The following is an 18,002-nucleotide window of genomic DNA, read 5'->3' as shown; positions in this document are numbered from 1 at the left end:
TGTGTTAATATCTATATCTCTTCAGGAGATATCCCACATGGACAATAAGCAGAGCCAAGAACTAAATATAAAGAGAGTAGGCTAGATTGCCCCTGGGAAATTATGCAGTTCTTTTAATGACCCCAGACTTTTCTGTGGAAAAAAAAAAGGCCAATCTCTTTAACAATTATATGCCCCTGGTGGTGCTATATGCTTTATGGGTCTTGAAATATTAGTTTCCAAAGAATTAAGGCTACAGGGCACCTAAAGAGCAAAGACAAAATTTCTAGTGGACACAAGCAAGTTGGAAACCAGTACAAAACACATACTATATAAGAAAAACGAAAGGGATGTGTATGATTGGGGAGGAAGGATAGAGGTATCAAGAGCAATGGGTTATTAATGGCTCATCTGTGTGTTTAATTAGTTTTTATACAGTGTCATGTAGTGCTCCAAAAAAAAAAAAAAAAGCAAATTGACAGCACACAAACAAGAACTGTGTTCATCCTTCATTGCCGAAGAAGACCACGCCATCAGAGAAATGATGACATGACTTGCACTTGACTTTGTTTTGAGTGAGGGAGGGCTGTGCAGATCACCAGCCTCACTTCTCCTCCAGAGCCATCTATCCAGTGACCTGATATTCCTCAGGATGACTGGAAATGACCCAGGATGCCCTGGGAGACCTTGGCCCCTTTAGGCCAAGGTCTATGCAGGTACTCACTTTGGGTAAGGTAATGCCTCCTTCACTCAAAACAAAGTCAAGTGCAAGTCATGTCATCATTTCTCTGATGGCATGGTCTTCTTTGGCAATGAAGGACAAACACAACCCTATGAGTAGACTCAGCTCCTCCTCTCCTGTCTGTCTCCCCCTCCCCTTCCTTCTCCTCTCCAAAGAAGGTAAATCTGGATGGCCAAAAGATGCCCAGTTGACTTGGGTTTTACTGGCTACTTTCCTTTCCCTCTCTTCCCCTCCCTTTCTTTCCCGTTCCCTGAACCTTGAGCTTACTGCACTGTGAAGCTCAGACACCATGGGGCCACAGATGACAAGAGCTGATATTCTGTATTGCTATTACCACTACCAATAAAATTACTAGGAATAGCATACATTTTTACACTGTTTTACATATATTATATTATTTAAGCTTAACAACATCATGAGGTAGAAGAAATACATATTATAAACTCAATTTTACAACCAAGAAAGCTCTGGCTCAGAGATGGAAGGTGATTTGACAATGATCACTTAGCTACTAAACAGGAAATCCAAGACGCAGTTCTTTATAAACTTGGTGTTCAGCACAATGCCTTGCACTGATCGTTCTCAAATCATATATCAATAGGTCTGAGCCCACAGAAGTCAACTTCATGGAAAAATAGTGTATTTGTGGGGTCTGACTTGAAGAATTATGGAAGGCTCTAAGTCACTGTGATCCAAAGGGCAATCATTTCACCTGCCTTCGGGTCAAGGAGACAGCTGCAAAAATATAATCTCAGTCATCCTTCAAGACTCCCAAACTCAAGTTTGCATACTGCAAAGAACATTAGATTTGTGTTGGTTTTAAGTTCTACTACTGTTAATAATTATGTGTTATACAGGCAATTCACTAATGTAATGTTTAAGTTCTAGGTATTCTCATCTGTAAAATAAAGGGGAGAGAGGGTGAATTCTAAATCTAAGAGCCTATGAGTCTCTATCATGATCTCAAGTAATTATATGCAAAAAGAGTGGTTAAAAAAACTAATGTGATTATGATGCAAACAATGAGTTGTTTTAGGGCTCAAAAATTACCTTCTACTTTGGTCTGTATTCAGAAATGAATGGAAATGCTCCATGATGTCCTCTATCTGGATGAAAAAACCCAGCCAGTTTTCACATTAATTTTAGCCATAGAGGGAGATTCTTCTACATCATCTGAAGACCCAAGTTAAACATCACAGGTATTTTTTAGTGTTTGATTGAATTTAGCTCACACTTCAAATGAGGTTCCTTGGAGAGGCCACACATATATTTAACAAGTCAAGAACTGCATGACCTTATAAGGGAACCAATATCATCCTCAGTTATGTGAGAAAATTTAGAAATGACATAAATCCATGAGGATAGTATTTGAATTGCAGGCTCCTAGTCAGAAGCATAGGATTATCAGGAGCCTATAACCTTTGAATCTCACACTGGCATAATCAAGGGAATGTGCTGATGCTCAAATCTGACTTTCCTTATCTTAAAAAGGAACCAAGTCAGTGCTATATCAACAGTCACTTTAATCCAATGAGAACACTTGACAAAAGAAACTCAGTAACTCGGAAAAGCAAGATTCCTATTATCAAGGTGGCCATAAAGTGAATAGTTTCATGCCAGAAAATAGGCTCCAATACTCTTACTCTCCTAGATACAGTACATGTATGATGTTTTAAATCTCAACCATTTTGATGAGTTATGCTCTCTTTTTAATTCGAGATACACTGAAAAGAACTTTAAAAAATTAATTAACTCATGCTCAAATTGTAAGGGCAACCTGCATGCTAAGTGCCTATTTGTAGGAGTAAACTGACAGGATTTGTTTTAAATACATGTTTATATGCAGAATGAACACAATTTTCTACATGAAAAGAAAAAAATTAAGGTTATGAAAGATGAAGGTATGTTGAATATATAAAAGGCAGATATTAAATGGAGGTAGGTTTGAAACACAGGGATAATCTGCTTCCCTTTCAAACAGGAGGACTAAGAATTCTTCTAAGTCCTTATGAACATCTCAATCTAATTTAGACCAGTTAGCACTTATAAAGCATTAAGCTGGATTTCATCTCACATTTTAGTTAATCAAGGAGTAAACTGAATTGTAATAGTAAGCTAACTCTTTGGCTAGGTGGAGGAAGGAAGGAGGTTAGTTGGAAGAAGGTGTTAGGATAAGGACTTAACCAGTGAAAAAAACTATCTTTGAAACTCTACACAGTGTAGAAAAAAAGTCTTGAAATCCAAATCTTTATTCAAGTCCTGTCTTCAACACATTAGTATCTGTGTGACTACTAGCAAAGTAATTATGTCCTCAGTGCCCTCAGGCTACTTTCTAACTTAAGAAGTCTGCTCATCAGAACAGGGAGTTGACACCACCAATGAAATCTCACATTCAGACTATTCCTGTTCAAAAAAAAAAAAAAAATCCCAGCATCATGCACAGTGCCTTGACATATCAGGTGCTTAATAAATGCTTGCTAACTTAAATTCTTTCGGGGTAGTAAATAATAGTCTACCTTTGTTATATAAACCATCCAAATCCAAGTATTCCATTTTTACTTTCTATATTTTTTTCAACGGGCTTTTTTAGTACATTAGCTAAAGTGAATTAAAAAAAACAAAACAAAACCCCATATGACCATGAACAAAAAGCCTGGCAAACAATTCTATTCCATAGTGGAATATTCTCTAACCTGAAAAACCCTAAGAAATGATTTGTAAAAGAATTAAATACTTACTGTTTTCTCTAAGTCATATAATCTCTAATGTCTACACATGAGCACATTTAAAAGAAGTAACACGTTCATCTGATGCTTTATTTAAAATACAATAGGGGTTTGCCTCTACTCAGTGAAACAGGTCTCTTAGAAATTCAGTAGCTTGTTATCAAACTACTTACATAACAGGAGCTAAGATAATCAGAGTCACTCAGAACAGTATGAAAGCACAAGATATAGGTACATGGAAGAACTTTCTTTTTAAAAACTAATTATAAATGCAATTTATTGGAACATTATAAATGCAATTTATTGGAACATATAAAATGACATCATTGGTCAGATAATATCAAAAGTATTATCGTCAGTCCTGAGTGCCACTTTTTAAAGGAAATCTTTACAAGCTACAAGTCATCTAGAGAAAGGGTAAATTAGACCACTGTCCTTTTAAATCAAGGAACTCAAAAATGTGATCATTTGGAAGAAAATATATGATGTTGCTGCTCTATTCAACACTAATGCCAACACTTATAGACTGAAAGTTACATGGGATTTTTAAAAATAGCATAAATGAGACTTGAGCTTTGCAAAATATTCAGTGATCTTCCTAGGCACAGCTACTGGGAGAATACCACCTCAAAACTAGCTGTTCTGATTCTTTCTCCAGGATCCTGAAAACTCCCCCCTAGAGGCTCCCCCAAAAAAGAGTGGAAGATGCCTGTGACTGCCTGCTAAAGACTTGGAAAAGGGAAAGGAAGATGTCCCTCACTGTGTGCCAGCCAAAATCAGAGGGGGCATAGCCAGCAGAAATCTTCTAACTCTGGTACACAATAACAACACTCTCCTTCCTCCTTATGATCATACAAACTGCAACCTGGGAAAGGTCTTAGCTTAAAAAGATCTCCTACTGCATCTGGGGTAATCTCCAGTTTTCCTGATCTATGTCTGACCATTGGACTCATAAGACCGCAGAACAGAGTGAGGCTGATGACTTTGCACAGCCCTGCCTCACTTAAATCCAATTCAATTACAAGTCCAAACATCATGCTCTGAATGTCATGAGTCCTCTTAGAAAATGAAGGACAAAGGACCACAAAATGACAACAATGATCAGAGATCGAGCCTAGAAGAGCCTTCAGAGGTCATTGAATCCAATCCCTTTATGTTACAGATGAGGAAATGAAACCTATGGGATCACATGCTGTGATCATGTAGGCACTAAGTTACAGAGAGATGATTGAGCAAAAGTCCTTCAACTCTAGAGCTAAGCCTTTTTCCACTGTATCATGCCCCATAGTGTTGATAATGCATTTTTTGTTTTAGTATAATCAAGTGGCTATGATTGAATAATGATATTAAAGAAGATCTTCCTCACCTATTACTGGGCCTGGGGAGATTTGTAGGAAGGCCCATACTTTTTGTTAATGAGGCACTGGTTCTCAAGGGCTGTGATGCCCTCTGACTCTACAAAGTGTATAAATATGCTAAGGTGCAGTTTTACTTTGGGGCTTAGGAAGTGTTTTTTCAGTCAGATGAGACTCTCAGCAGCTGCTACAAACCCCCAGGCTTGGAAAACCCAGATGTTGGTGTTTCTCTCTCTGGTAACTATGTATGTATGGTCAGATAGATGGATCTGTCTGTTGATCTGTAATGTATGTACTACTTATGGTCAGACAGTTGGAAGCCCTGTCTGTTGGTCTTTATTTTTTCTGTATTTTCTCTGCAGTTCAGGATGCTGACTTTCCCCCTAAACTAAGTGAATGATACATGTGCTTAATTAAAGTGATTGTTGACCATTCAAGCTTTCCTTTTAGAAAAGCACGTCTAAGAACTTGTATAGCAGGCCCTCCTGTGTATGTCAGGGTGCATGCTTTTACACCCACCCAACTATGATGTCACATGTCCCTCTCCTTCCACCTCCTCCCTCCTCTTCTCATCTTCTTCTCCCTCATTCTATCTTCCTCATCACTGGAACTAATCCCAACAGTGCTGGGCCAAAAACTGTACCAGAAGTGTACCAGTAATTCCAGTGCATGGGGAAACATGCCATCTTATTCACCCGAATTAGAAACCATTTCCCCCTCCTTTGAACACTATAGCATTTTGTTCATCTTTTAAGATACTTATTTTGATCTTAAAATTGTGTTTAGATAGATCTCATGATTTTTGCCACTGGATTGTGATCTTCATCATTGTATTCCCCTTAATAGCAAACTTGTGTACAGTAAATGTTAAATAAATGCTCACTGAATAAAGACATCTGTGTAACAGTCCTGTTTCTACCAACAGTTCCCCAAAAAAATGAACTAAAAAGAAACAGTAGCCCCCCAAATTCTTCTGCTATAGGTAGAAGCCCAGACAAAGTCACCAAAAAGAAAAATAGCCCAGCACTTGATTTTATTAAAATATCAAATTGCAACTTTAAACTTCACTGTTTACAAGAAAACCACCTGGATCAAGTTTCCAATTGCTCTGCCATTGATATTTTGTTTAACGAATCCTCTTTTGAGATATTATGGTACTTTCCACCCATTAAATTGAACTGCAGATATTAAGGCAATTTTTCAGAGCCAATTTAATTCTAAGCAGCTGGCAAACATAGCTGATATATACTTCATAAACATTACATTTTCTCAGTGTCATAAAAGATAATAGTTCCTACCCTCCTGGTTGCCTCTCTAGTCCTATCCTAAACCCCTCAATTTTATCAGCACACTGAATAAATGACCCAGTGACAGTCGGAGAGAGATCTGGTCAAGCTGTCTAGATTAAAGAATGAATGGTTCACTTGGTTCTAAAACTAAAGACTAAGTGTCTGGAGCAAGGCTCTGACTTCTGTTTTGTGGAGGATTTTTCCCATTTGAAAAAAAATTTTGTTAACAGTTAAGCTTAGTGTAAAACAATTTTAACAAATAAATGAAAAACTCCATCGAATCTCCTCTTCAAGAGGTGAAAGGCCAGCTTCTCTGTGCCTATAAAATCAGCTGCAGCTGAGCTTCCCTAAGAGTGCCTGAACCAAGCATCTAAAACTGCCTGTTTTTATAATGCATTACACTCTGCAACAATGACAGCACTCTGATTGCAACAAAAGGCAACGTAAAGAATCTTAGACACAGTCGGAAGGTGACCTTGGATCCATCACTGGTTCTATCACGACTTTTATGCCCTTGACAAAGTCACAACTTCTCTGAACCCCATTTCCATTCCCTGTAAAAGAAGAGTAATGATACTGGAACTACAGGCCTCACAAAGAAATGATGAAGGAAGTGTTCTGTAACCTACAAACGATACATACAAATGTGAGAAAGGATGTTTCTTCCCAACCACAGGGACTGCCTTTTGCCTCTGTCTTCCCAGTACTTAGCACAGCACCTGGCACACAGTAGGTGATGAATAAATATTTACTGACTGACTGATTACATGGTACATGGGGTTTTTTCATTTGTTTTGGAGAGAACTGAGTTTTAAAGTGTTTCTTCCCCCTTCCTTATGTTTCTGAGCTGTCTCACCATGCCTGGAATACATCACTTTCTCACCTCAGCTCTTAGGATTCCCAGCTCACTTCAGAGCTCAACAAAAATGCATCTTCCTCTTCCATGAGGCCTCTCCAGAACCCTGTAGGAACAGGTACGTCCCACAACCCTGAAACCACCTATTTTTACTTGATAAATAAATTATAATTGCTTATCTTATATGGACATAAATATTGCCTCTCACAATAAAATGTAAGCTCCTTGAGGAAGGACTCTGGAGGTGAAGTGACTTGCCTATGATCACGCAGGCACTAAGCTGCTGAGAGATGATTTGAGCAGAAGTCCTCCAACTCTATAGCTAAAATTTTTTCCACTTGTATCATGCCCCACAAAACTCTCATGTCACATGTTGAGGGACTGCAAAAACAAGGGTTGGGAATCCATGCTTGAGCACCATATCCTGCTCAATAATTAAAACTAATTCTTTTTAAAAACTTAATAGAGTGGAACAGACATTGACACAGTATGGTCAATGCATACCGTTAATTCAATGATGCACAGTTACTCCTCTGGTAGAGTATTTATGAAATGGGCAGGTGTGCAAACTGGGAAAACTAATCACCATTGTTAAGAGCTCCAGCAGAATCTCTAGTAAGGCTAGTTTATAAAGTCCTTCATCTGTAAATGTCTCTATGTGTAATTGTCTCTATTCCCCTTTAAGAAGCTCAATCATGTAGGACAGATCTTGATATGAGATTATTCTTTAAACCTCAATGACTTACTCTTAAGTAAATTCCTTGAAGGCTTTTTGATCATATGCAAATAAATCACCTGTAATATTGTGGAACCTTTCCCTTCACTCTTAAGTAAAGGTTGAACAAAGCAATGCACTCTTTAGTTTATAAGGACTTTATAGATATAGGTATCGTTACAGTACTTATATATATATATATATATAACTTTAGATTATAAATACTTTAAGTTAGCAGTCTTCTTATTCATAATGTGACTACTTCTCTTTCCAAAAGTTTCCTTAGTCAGACTGTTCCTCTTAATAAATATTTATGGACTTGACAAATGCATTCTATGCACAATGACCTTTGTCAGGTGATGGGTACAAACACAAAAACTAAAACTGGGCTCTAATCTAAAAGATGAAAGGCAAATATCCAGAATACAAATTTTAATATAAGCGTACAGAGAAAGTATAACAAGATGACACGAGAGATCCAAACTCTAAAGGAAAATCAAAGGAAGGATTAATAGAAGAGCTCATCCTTGCATTGGCCCTTTAAGTATAGGATTAACTACAGCACATTAGAAATAGAAAATTGACAGACTTGATGGAGCAGTAGAATCGGGGTAGCTTGTACAAGATAGCTGAGAAGCGGTCAGCATGCTTGAAGATCTCTGTGTGTGAGTATGTGTTAGAGAGGAAAGGATTAGCATGGGTACAAAAAAAAGGGGGGGGGGACAAATTTGGGTAACAGAGAGCAGCAAAATATTAGAATATGGAACACACACAAAGGGATATGGATGAAAAGAAAGGTTGGTACTGCTAAATGAAGAAGCGAAGGATTGTAAACTCAGGAAAGGGAAACAATGAAGGAATTTTGAGTAGAAGAATATCATAATTACACGATTTTTGCTTTTAAAAGATGAATGGAGCAGTTAGGTACAAGATAGATAGCATGAAGTAAATATCACAGGTAGAAATATATCAATTATGAGATTACTCCAGTAGTTCAGAAGAGAAGTAATGAGGGTTTGAACTAGTCTTACAGCATGTTAGGAGAATTAATCCCTTTTAATTTACCAATTTAAGCTACTAATTCTACCTATTTTCCCAGCTACTTGGTTGTTTCTTAAATAGCTGTCATTACCCAACCCCACTAGCTAATATTAGATTCCATCCTTGACCATGTAATGTTTTTTATAATGATTTATAACCCTTTTCAAAGACCCAGTCTGTGAATTAATTCCAAGTATGTAAACTTAATCAATACTTCGGGTAATTTTCTCCTTTCTAAATCTGTCCAGATCATGGTAATTTATCAATCAACATGTTTATCACATTAAGTTGCTTCAAGTTACAATGAAATACTAACGCTATGAATAAGTACAATGTTGAATCTATTTCTGCCCTACTAATTTATACAAATAAGGTACCATTTCAGTCAGATTATTTTGACATTGAAATTTCTTCTGATTAAATGGGCTTGGTTATACCAGAAATGCTTCTGTTCGTAGAAGTTTGCGTTTAGTGAATTTTAAGTTGTTTTGTTTGCATAATAATTTTTTTCTCAGTGGAAGTTAGTTCTTATATATTTTTCTAAAAATAATAACAGAATTCTGCAATTGTATTGCTGAATATTAGTAGCACTCTTGAAATAGCTCAGATCAAATAGGAAAATGGTTTGTGTTCACCCAATTCCAGAAGCCAATTTCCATTTGCTTAATATAGTCATGATATTTTACCAAGGTAATTATACTCTTAGCTATCAGTAACAATTAAACCCTTAGACTGGAGCTACTTAATAAAGGTCTCAAAATAAAATTGCACATTCCAAACACAGTATATTTAAATGTCAAGCATGCAAATAAGATCTTAAGATGAAAATACAGAGGGAGGGAGCACAAATCAGCATAAGTTATTCAGGCACAGTGAGACTCTAAGCACACTGGGTGGAACTTTGATTGCCACATTGTGGAAAGGATCAATGTCTACATTCTGTGAGGTGAGGGAGGTGACAAGTAGTGATTAAATTCTCAAGTGAGAAGACACCAAACTTCGAAATTTTTCTAAGTAGTGGGGTGAAAGAACTGTGGAGTTGCACCATACAGTATACAATGCCCCTTATGCCCACATGACATGGCTGGATTAGTTTAGAAGCCTTTAGTTGGAAACTGACACATGTACCAAGCAATCAGGAGGCAAATCAACCCATGCAGTCTCAATATAGTAAGCTTAATGAACAGTTTCATCACACCACACCATTCTACTCGATGGATCCCAGCAGTTCGGAGCCCCAGAGAGTTCCTCCTACAATTGCTATTGATCTTTCTCAAATATGCCTTCTAGGGACAATCTGAATAAATAATCAGCCAGTGCTGGTTAATCAATACTGATTTAATCTCTAACTCAAACCAATACTCCCAATATAAAGTCCCCATCTGAGTGAAGCCAGATTTAAACCAAAAACTACAATAATCAATTGACCTGAGCCAAGGAACAGAAGAATGGAAATTTTCTGCCTTTGGAGTTACAGTAGTGCACTAGGACAGAAACTCTTCAAGCAGGAATGAAAGACAAACAGCCCAAATGATATATCTAGAAAATTCAATAGCTTATACAGTGAACCTGGGACAGGAATGACAAAAACTGTCACTTTTCTTTAAGCCCACAAAAGATTTCTAATTAGTTGCAGATTGCATCTCATTTGGTGCTGAAAGCAGTTTTCTGACACTAGAAATTAGGAAGATCAAGGCATTCAACTATTTGCAAAACCAAACTCAGAGAATCATAAAACCATAGAATTTGAAAACTGAAATGGATCTAACTAGTCAGACAGCTTTTTTGAATTAGTCATTGGATTTATGTTTTAGGGTAGTTAGGATAAGATCAATAAAGTAGGAGCTTGTTTTGGAGGACAAATCTACCACTATGCATCTGGTATGCATGAACACAAATCTATTATTGTAAAATTTTTCGTTAAAATCCCCATTCCACTCAGATAAAAAGCACTGTGGAAACCACTGGCATGTACTATATCCAGGGTAAACAGGAGGCAGCATTCCTAAGAAAACTAGGGATTTCTTCCCAGGTTTCTCTCTAAATATCTTCAACCTTGAGACTGTCAAGCAAAAATAATCTACTATGCCATGACTGCTGAGGCAGAATGATAAAAAAGGACAAGGAAAGAAATTTAAGCCTCAGCTTCTTCATTTGCAAAATGGATTAGATCTATAAAGCTAAGATTCCATGATCTCATAAGAAATCCGTTAAAACCAAGCTCAAATTGTGCAAGAAAACCTCATGATTTAAGAGGGAAAAGCCCTAGATTGAGACCCAATATACCTGAATTCTCAACAATAATCTGCTACTCACTCACACAGAACCAACTTTCTGTAAATTACTTTAACCTTTGGATCTCACTTCTACCTTCTGAAAAGTAAGGGCTCTACATTCAATGAACACTGAAATCCCTTCTAGCTAAACAAAATATGACTTTTTGAAAAATGATAAAATTGATTAAAAAACCAAAAACAACTAAGAGAGAAAGTAAGCCAATTTAACCCTACAACAGCTTAATTTCAAATGATTCCATGTGAAAGGAGAAAAGGAAAGAATCTCATCCCCAATTCTTCTTACCTAAGAAGTCTGTATTCCAGAAGGTAATAATGAGATAATGGTCATTTTACTGAAGGAGGTTGCAAGGCATTGATTTTCTCACACACTCACTCAGTTTTGCTTTAGAACACATGGTTGCTTTAAACAACTATGAATTTTACTGAGGTAGAAAGCCATGTCATTTCTATATTTTAAATAAAACTTCCAAAATACTTCCTTCTCCTGAGACAAATCAGCTTTTCTGCAAAGCCTCACCAAAACGGAAACTACAGTTTAATATGTGATACATATATGTACATACAAATGTATGTATAATCAAATTTGTTATTTAACTAAAAAGAAAAAGTCTGGCCTTAGGTTATAGTCCAAAGCTTCAGTTCTTTGAAAAGATCAGCTTCCAATCCCTGGATCCAATATCAGTAGTCACTTTTTGGGAAGGCCCTGTCTAAAGTAAAAATGGAGGTAAAAACCAACGCTTCATTTGATGAGATGGGACTTTTCTGCAAAATCATTAGCATCCAGAATAGCCCCTCACTTCTGTTTTCCATACTTAAAAAAAGGCAAATGTTGACCATTATCAGTAGCAGTTCATGTAGCACTTCATCTTTGCCAAAAGCCCAGAGACCATGTCAAGAACCAAAGTAGTTTCAATTCAGGAATCGGAAGGTCTCATCTTATAAGGAGCACACAGGTACAGTTTTTGGCTTACTTTCCGGTACTTTATCCAAGGCAATATTTTAAATAACAACCTCTTACAAAATACTAATTTACACTCCAGCAAGCCCTGCTTATCATGCCAGACATCAGAGCCTCTTCAACTCAGCAGAGACCCAAAACTGCAGAACTGGGCACAGAACAATTAAAGCAAATCAAGATGCTGTAGTCAACCCCTGCAGATGGAGCCAGAAGCAGGAAAATATTTTGCCCCATCAGAGGAAAATTCAGTTCCCAAGAGCATCTTGAACAGGTTACAATTTTCATCTCTATAACCCAGGCCTGAGGCTTACTCAAATCTAATCTGAACTTATTGAATAATAACAGTTCAACCCAATGCATACTAAAAGGAAAAATAATTCCATGCACAAGAAAGTCATGGTACATGGAATCCAGGGTCCTAATGGTACCGATTCTATAAGTAAAGGCTAGAACTGGAAGAAAGGCTAAATGAACATTCCAGTGTTTTTCTAAGACCACTTTGCCCTGAAGATAATTATAGACTAGATAACAGATACCAAGGAGTTTCTAAAAAGTATTGCTTAAGGAGTATTCGCTGACAATCAGGCCTCGAATAATAGCAGAGAAAATGAGAAATTTTTGATTTGGCTCCACTATAGTTTCATCTTTTATATGGTAAAGGAAGCAATAAGAGGAGCAGCTATCCTCAAATTCATTCTGAATGATAAGGAAGAAATGGTGACCAAAGGAAAAGTAACAAAAACACTGAGAAGACTTTACTAAGATATCACAGAATTCATTAAGGATAAGGCAGTGGACATTGACTGGGCTTTTAATTGCAATCCTGCTTTTTGCAATAGTGCATTTCAGAGAGATTGTAGAAAGGATAGGCAGAGTCCTATAAGTTAATGGTAAAAAGAGGAAGCTGGAGTAAAGGGAAATTTAAGGCAGTTCTACTTAAGTTAATTTACTTATTCAGTGCTGTACTAATCAAACTACCAAAGAATTATTTTAGAGAGCAAGAAAATATAGTAATAAAATTCATCTGGAAGTACAAAAGGTCAAGAATATCAAGGAAATCATTTTTCAGTGTTAAAGAAGTCAGTCTGGAAGATTTCAAACTATATTACAAAGTGGTAACCATCAAAATAATTTGGAACTGGCTAAGAAATACAGTGGTGGATGAGCGGAATAGTCTGGCAGTAAATAACCACAGTAATCTAATGTTTGATAAACCTAAAGACCCAAGCTTGAAGGTAAGAATTCAACATTTGAGAAAAGGTGCTGGGAAAAATGGAAAGCAGTTTGGCAGAAACTTAGAATAGGTAAATTTCATACTATATAAGAAGATAATGTCAAAATGGCTATATGATTTAAAGAATGATATTATAACTAAATTAAGGGAGCATGGAAAAATGTTCCTGTTTATATATTGGGATAAGAGAAGAGTTTAGGACCAAACTAGAGGTAGAGGTTTATGAGAGATAAAATAGATAATTCTGATTCCATGAAATTAAAAATTTTTTGCAGGAAAAAAACTAAGGTAGCCAAGATTAGAAGGAAAACAGGAAACAGAAAAAAAAAAATTTAAAGCAGGTTTCTCTGATGAAGGCCTCATTTCTCAAATATATATGGAACTGAACCAAATTTATACAAATAAGAGTCCTTCCCCAACTGATAAACGATCAAAGGATATGAATAGGCAGTTTTCAGATGAAGACATCAAAGCTATCAATAGTCAAATTAAAAAAATGCTCTACTGATCAGAGAAATGCAAATTAAAGCAACTCTAAGCCTATTTAATTGGCTGATATGACAGAAAACAAATGCTAGAGGGGATGTGCAAAAACTGGGACGCTACTGCACTGTTGGTGGAGTTGTGAAGTAGTCTAACCATTCTGAAGAACAATTTGGAACTACAACCAAAGGGTTATAAAACTGTGCATACTCTTTGACCTAGAAATAACACTACTAGGTATGTATCTCAAAGAGATGAAAGGGAAAAGGATCTATTTGTATAAAAATATTTACAGAAGCTCTCTTTTTGTTAGCAAAGAACTGAAAACTGAGGGAATGCCCATCAAATGGAGGCATATGATTACTATGGAATACTATTACATTATAAAAAAGAATAAGCAGGACAGCTTCAGAAAAACCTGGGAAGGCTCAAAGTGGAGTAAGCAGAACCAGAAGAACACTGTGCACACCAACTATGACAGCAATACTGAAAGGATGGAGAGACAATTCCAAAGGACCCATGCTGAAACATGCTCTCTAGAGAGAGACCTGATCAGACCTGAGAGATGCAGATTGAAGCATACTGCTCTAAAACTTTATTAATTTATTGTTTTATTTTTGTGTTTTCTTCTGTAACGTGGCTAATGTGGAAATGCATTCTGCATGACTTCACAGGTATAATCAATATCAAATTGCTTGCCTTCTTGGGGAGGGGGAAAGGGAGGGAGAGAATTTAGATTTCAAAATTATAAAAATCAACTGCTAGAAAAAATTTACATATAATTGGGAAATATTTAAGAAAATAAAAAAATTTCTAAAAAGATGTAAGGCTTTCAAAAATGGAATACTTATGATATAAATGTGATCAATTAAAAAAAGTAAAATGGAAAAAATGTCTAAAGAAACCAATATGGATACACTGGGAACTCACTGAACTTAGCAGTTTTGTTTGTTTTTTGTTTTGAAAGTAGAAAAGACTCAAAAAGCAGAAAAAATACCAAAACAAACACAAAAATGTCCTGGTTCCATAAAAATGTCAAGGAACAGATAGACCAGAAATGAAGTTTGCAACAAATATTAAGCTCAACAAAAGGTTTATTTGATTTAAGTATCAGAGTTAAGAAAACGAAAAAACTTTCTCAGGGATAATGACAATAAAACAAAGAACTATTTAACAATAGTTTGGCTTCAGTTTTCTCATGAAAATGTAATAGTCCTCCATACTGGAGAAGATAAGGCAAAAAAAACTAAGAGAAAGGTTAAATTCAGGATATATAACGTGTTGGTAAGAGCATTCACCCATCAAGTAAATTCAATAAGCAAAAAAAATATTAAGCTATGATTATGTAAAAGAAGCAGCATAGCATAGCAGATAAGACAGCTAGCCTGAAAGCTAGAAAGATCTGGCTTCAAGCCCCATTTTTGGCACATACTAACTCTGTGACCCCACACAAGTCACCTAAATTCTCAATATTCTAAGAAGCTCTCCAAAAAAGCAAGTTACGGAGAAGGTCCTAAAGTGCATAAGCAGAGTGCATTTCTGTATCTGGGAATTTTCTAAACCAGTGAAAACACAAATACAGTAACTATTCCTACATAAAAAGGCAATATGCTAGACAATGAAACAACAAAGATAAAAGTTACATATACCCTGACCTTAAGAAGCAAGTAAGGAAAATGGAGACATACAACATGTACACAGAAAAGTATGATGCAAGATAAGGAAATGTGGAGGGCAAAGGAGAGATCAATCAGTCCGTCAACAAAGACTTAATAAATGCCCATCGTATGCCTGCTCCGTCAGAAGGAAGAAAGTAGCAAAGGTAGAAAAGAAGGCAAACTAGCAAAGACCTCCTGCAGAAGCTGGGATCTAAGCTGAGTCTTAAAGGAAGTATAGGAAGCCAGGAAGTGGAAGTGGGGACGGAAGAGTAATCCAGGCATGAGAGACAGCTAGTGAAAAGGCCCAGAACTGGGAGAGAGGGAGGGGCAAGAAGGCAAAGGAGCTGGATCACAGAGGGTACGGAGAGAAGCCAAGTAGGAAGACACGTTAGGGAGAACAATGAAAGGTCCACCATAATGATCCAGACGTGAACTGATCAGGGTGGCAATGGTCAAAGTGAAGAAAAGAAGACACACACAAAAGGAGCTCTGAAAGAAGAAACAAGAAGATTCAGCAACATCAAGTTAGGTGGGACGAAGGACAAGAGAGAATACAAGGATGGCAATGAGAAAGCAAGACTGGGCGATCTGGAGCCTGGCAATGTGTTGGACCATAATAAGAAAGTTGGGGAAGGGAGAAAGCTAGGATGAAAGATACTGAGTTCTGTTTTGAAAACGATGAGTTTGAAATGTTTACAGGGTATCCATATCCAGCATGACATGTATAATAGGCAGGTGGTGATGCAGGCCTGGAGGTAAAGGGAGAGATTATGGCTGGATAAAACGATCTGAGAATTCAAACCGGAGGGCTAACTGAACCAACAGGAGCTGATGAGATCACTAAAGATAGTGCAAGAAGAGAAGAGAGGCAAGGCCAGAAGGACACTCAAAGTTAGTGGGTGTGATGTGGAGGGAGATCCAACAAAGGAGAATGAACAAGAGAGCATTCAGAGGCACAAGAGCACTATATCTGAAGGATATTAACAAACCCACTCCTAAAACTTTCTCTGCAAATGCTCTAGTCACTTAAATATCCAGGAGACCCTAATGCTGGGAATTGGAGTTCAGCACAAGAATCCAGGAAACCAAAAGTGAGACCAGCCAGGGCCAACTACTCAATCAATAACGCAGCCAGTCCTGGTGCCAAGCATCAGTCATGGAACTTAAACCAGTGATCAGGAAACAAAAGCAAGAAACTGCAAACAAGCGTCAACAATTACTGAAAATCTAAAGATTTCCCCCCCAACACACAACAAAGAAGCACAGCTCAGAAACAACTGCCAGTTGTAAGGGTAGAAAATGTTTTCCCCCAAGATCACATGAATATCTAAAATATATAAAGGCAAAGATTAAAAACAAAAAAAAGCTCTTGAGGAAACAATTGGAAGGAGGTGAACATATTCAGAGTTTGATATAGAAATACATGACATTCAATAGGGAAACAAGTAGAGGTGGTGAGAGAAGTTTAAGACAGAGGATACTGCAAGCAAAAAAAAAAAATCTTCTTAATCTTGAAAGGGGAGATTAAAAGGAAAGAAAAGAAGAAAAAAACCTAGAACCGAAGGTGCCTTAGATTGCCTCTGGGACAACTTTACACAACTAAACAAATCATATATGAATATCATGGAATATTATGGTGCTGTAAGAAAGTACTGAAGAAGAGATCATTTCAGTCATCAAGTCAACAAACACTTATTAAATTAAACACCTCTTATGTTCCAGGCACTATACTAATTGCTGGGAACATGAAGAAAGGCAAAAGAGAGGCCCTGCCCTCAGGAAGCTAAAGATCTAAGGGGGGAAATGATATCCAAACAACTATATACAAACTATATATGGGACAAAAAAGAAATAAATCAACTGAAGCGACTGGAAAAAGCTTCCTATAGAAGGCAGTGATTTTAGCTGGAACTTAAAGGAAGCCATAAAGCCCAGATGAGAAGAGCATTCCAAGCCAGAAGAGGGAGCGTTATTGGTTTGGTTTGGTTTTTCCCAGATGATCTGGGTCATGTAAACTGATATAGAAGGAAGGGAGCAGCACCAGCCAAACAATTTATATAAGACTAGCAACACTGTAAGGGAAAACTTAAGCACTTCAATCAAGACCATTATCCATCACAGCTCCAGAGGACCCATGTCCTGAAATAAAGGGAAGGGTATTTGTTAAGAGTCTACCAGGAGCCAAGTACTGAGCTGTGTCAGGTAATTACTGTAATTATCCACATTTTACAGCTCAGGAAACTGAGGCAGACAAGTGACTTACAAAGGATCACACAGCTGAGAACTGTCTAGAGACAAATTTGAATTTGGACCTTGCTGATTCCTAGCCCAGAGTTCCATTCACTGAGTCACCTAGCTAAGATGGACACAACGTGCAGAAAGGGATACACATTTTCAAATATAATTGGTACGTGAATTGGGTTTTCTTGAGAATTCTTATTTATTACAAGGGGTTTTTTACATCTCTTTCTCAGGGGGATGGGAAAAGTTGCAAAACAGCAACATTAGTGATGTCAAAGGGGGGCATTATGACACTTTTTTAAAAAAAGTTTAGAAGAAAGAATAGATAAGTAGAACAATTTGGAAATTGACATGTGGAACTCATTATATACATTTTCAAAGAATCTAGTAGTATGGAGAGTTGTAGTTTCATAAATAATCCTTTGAAA

General features: G+C 37.0%; 1 protein-coding gene across 2 annotated transcripts in view; it reads right to left on the bottom strand.

Annotated features, from left to right (window-relative positions):
• The window catches only part of MAD1L1 (mitotic arrest deficient 1 like 1), an 852,423-nt gene that overhangs the window by 554,296 nt on the left and 280,125 nt on the right, over nt 1-18,002 (bottom strand). The gene's annotated exons all lie outside the window — the stretch shown is intronic.

This window comes from Notamacropus eugenii, chromosome 3, assembly GCF_028372415.1.
Source record: "Notamacropus eugenii isolate mMacEug1 chromosome 3, mMacEug1.pri_v2, whole genome shotgun sequence".
Lineage (NCBI taxonomy): Eukaryota > Metazoa > Chordata > Mammalia > Diprotodontia > Macropodidae > Notamacropus > Notamacropus eugenii.
The sequence above is the reverse complement of the archived record's forward strand: the minus strand, read 5'-3'. Positions and strand labels throughout refer to the sequence as shown.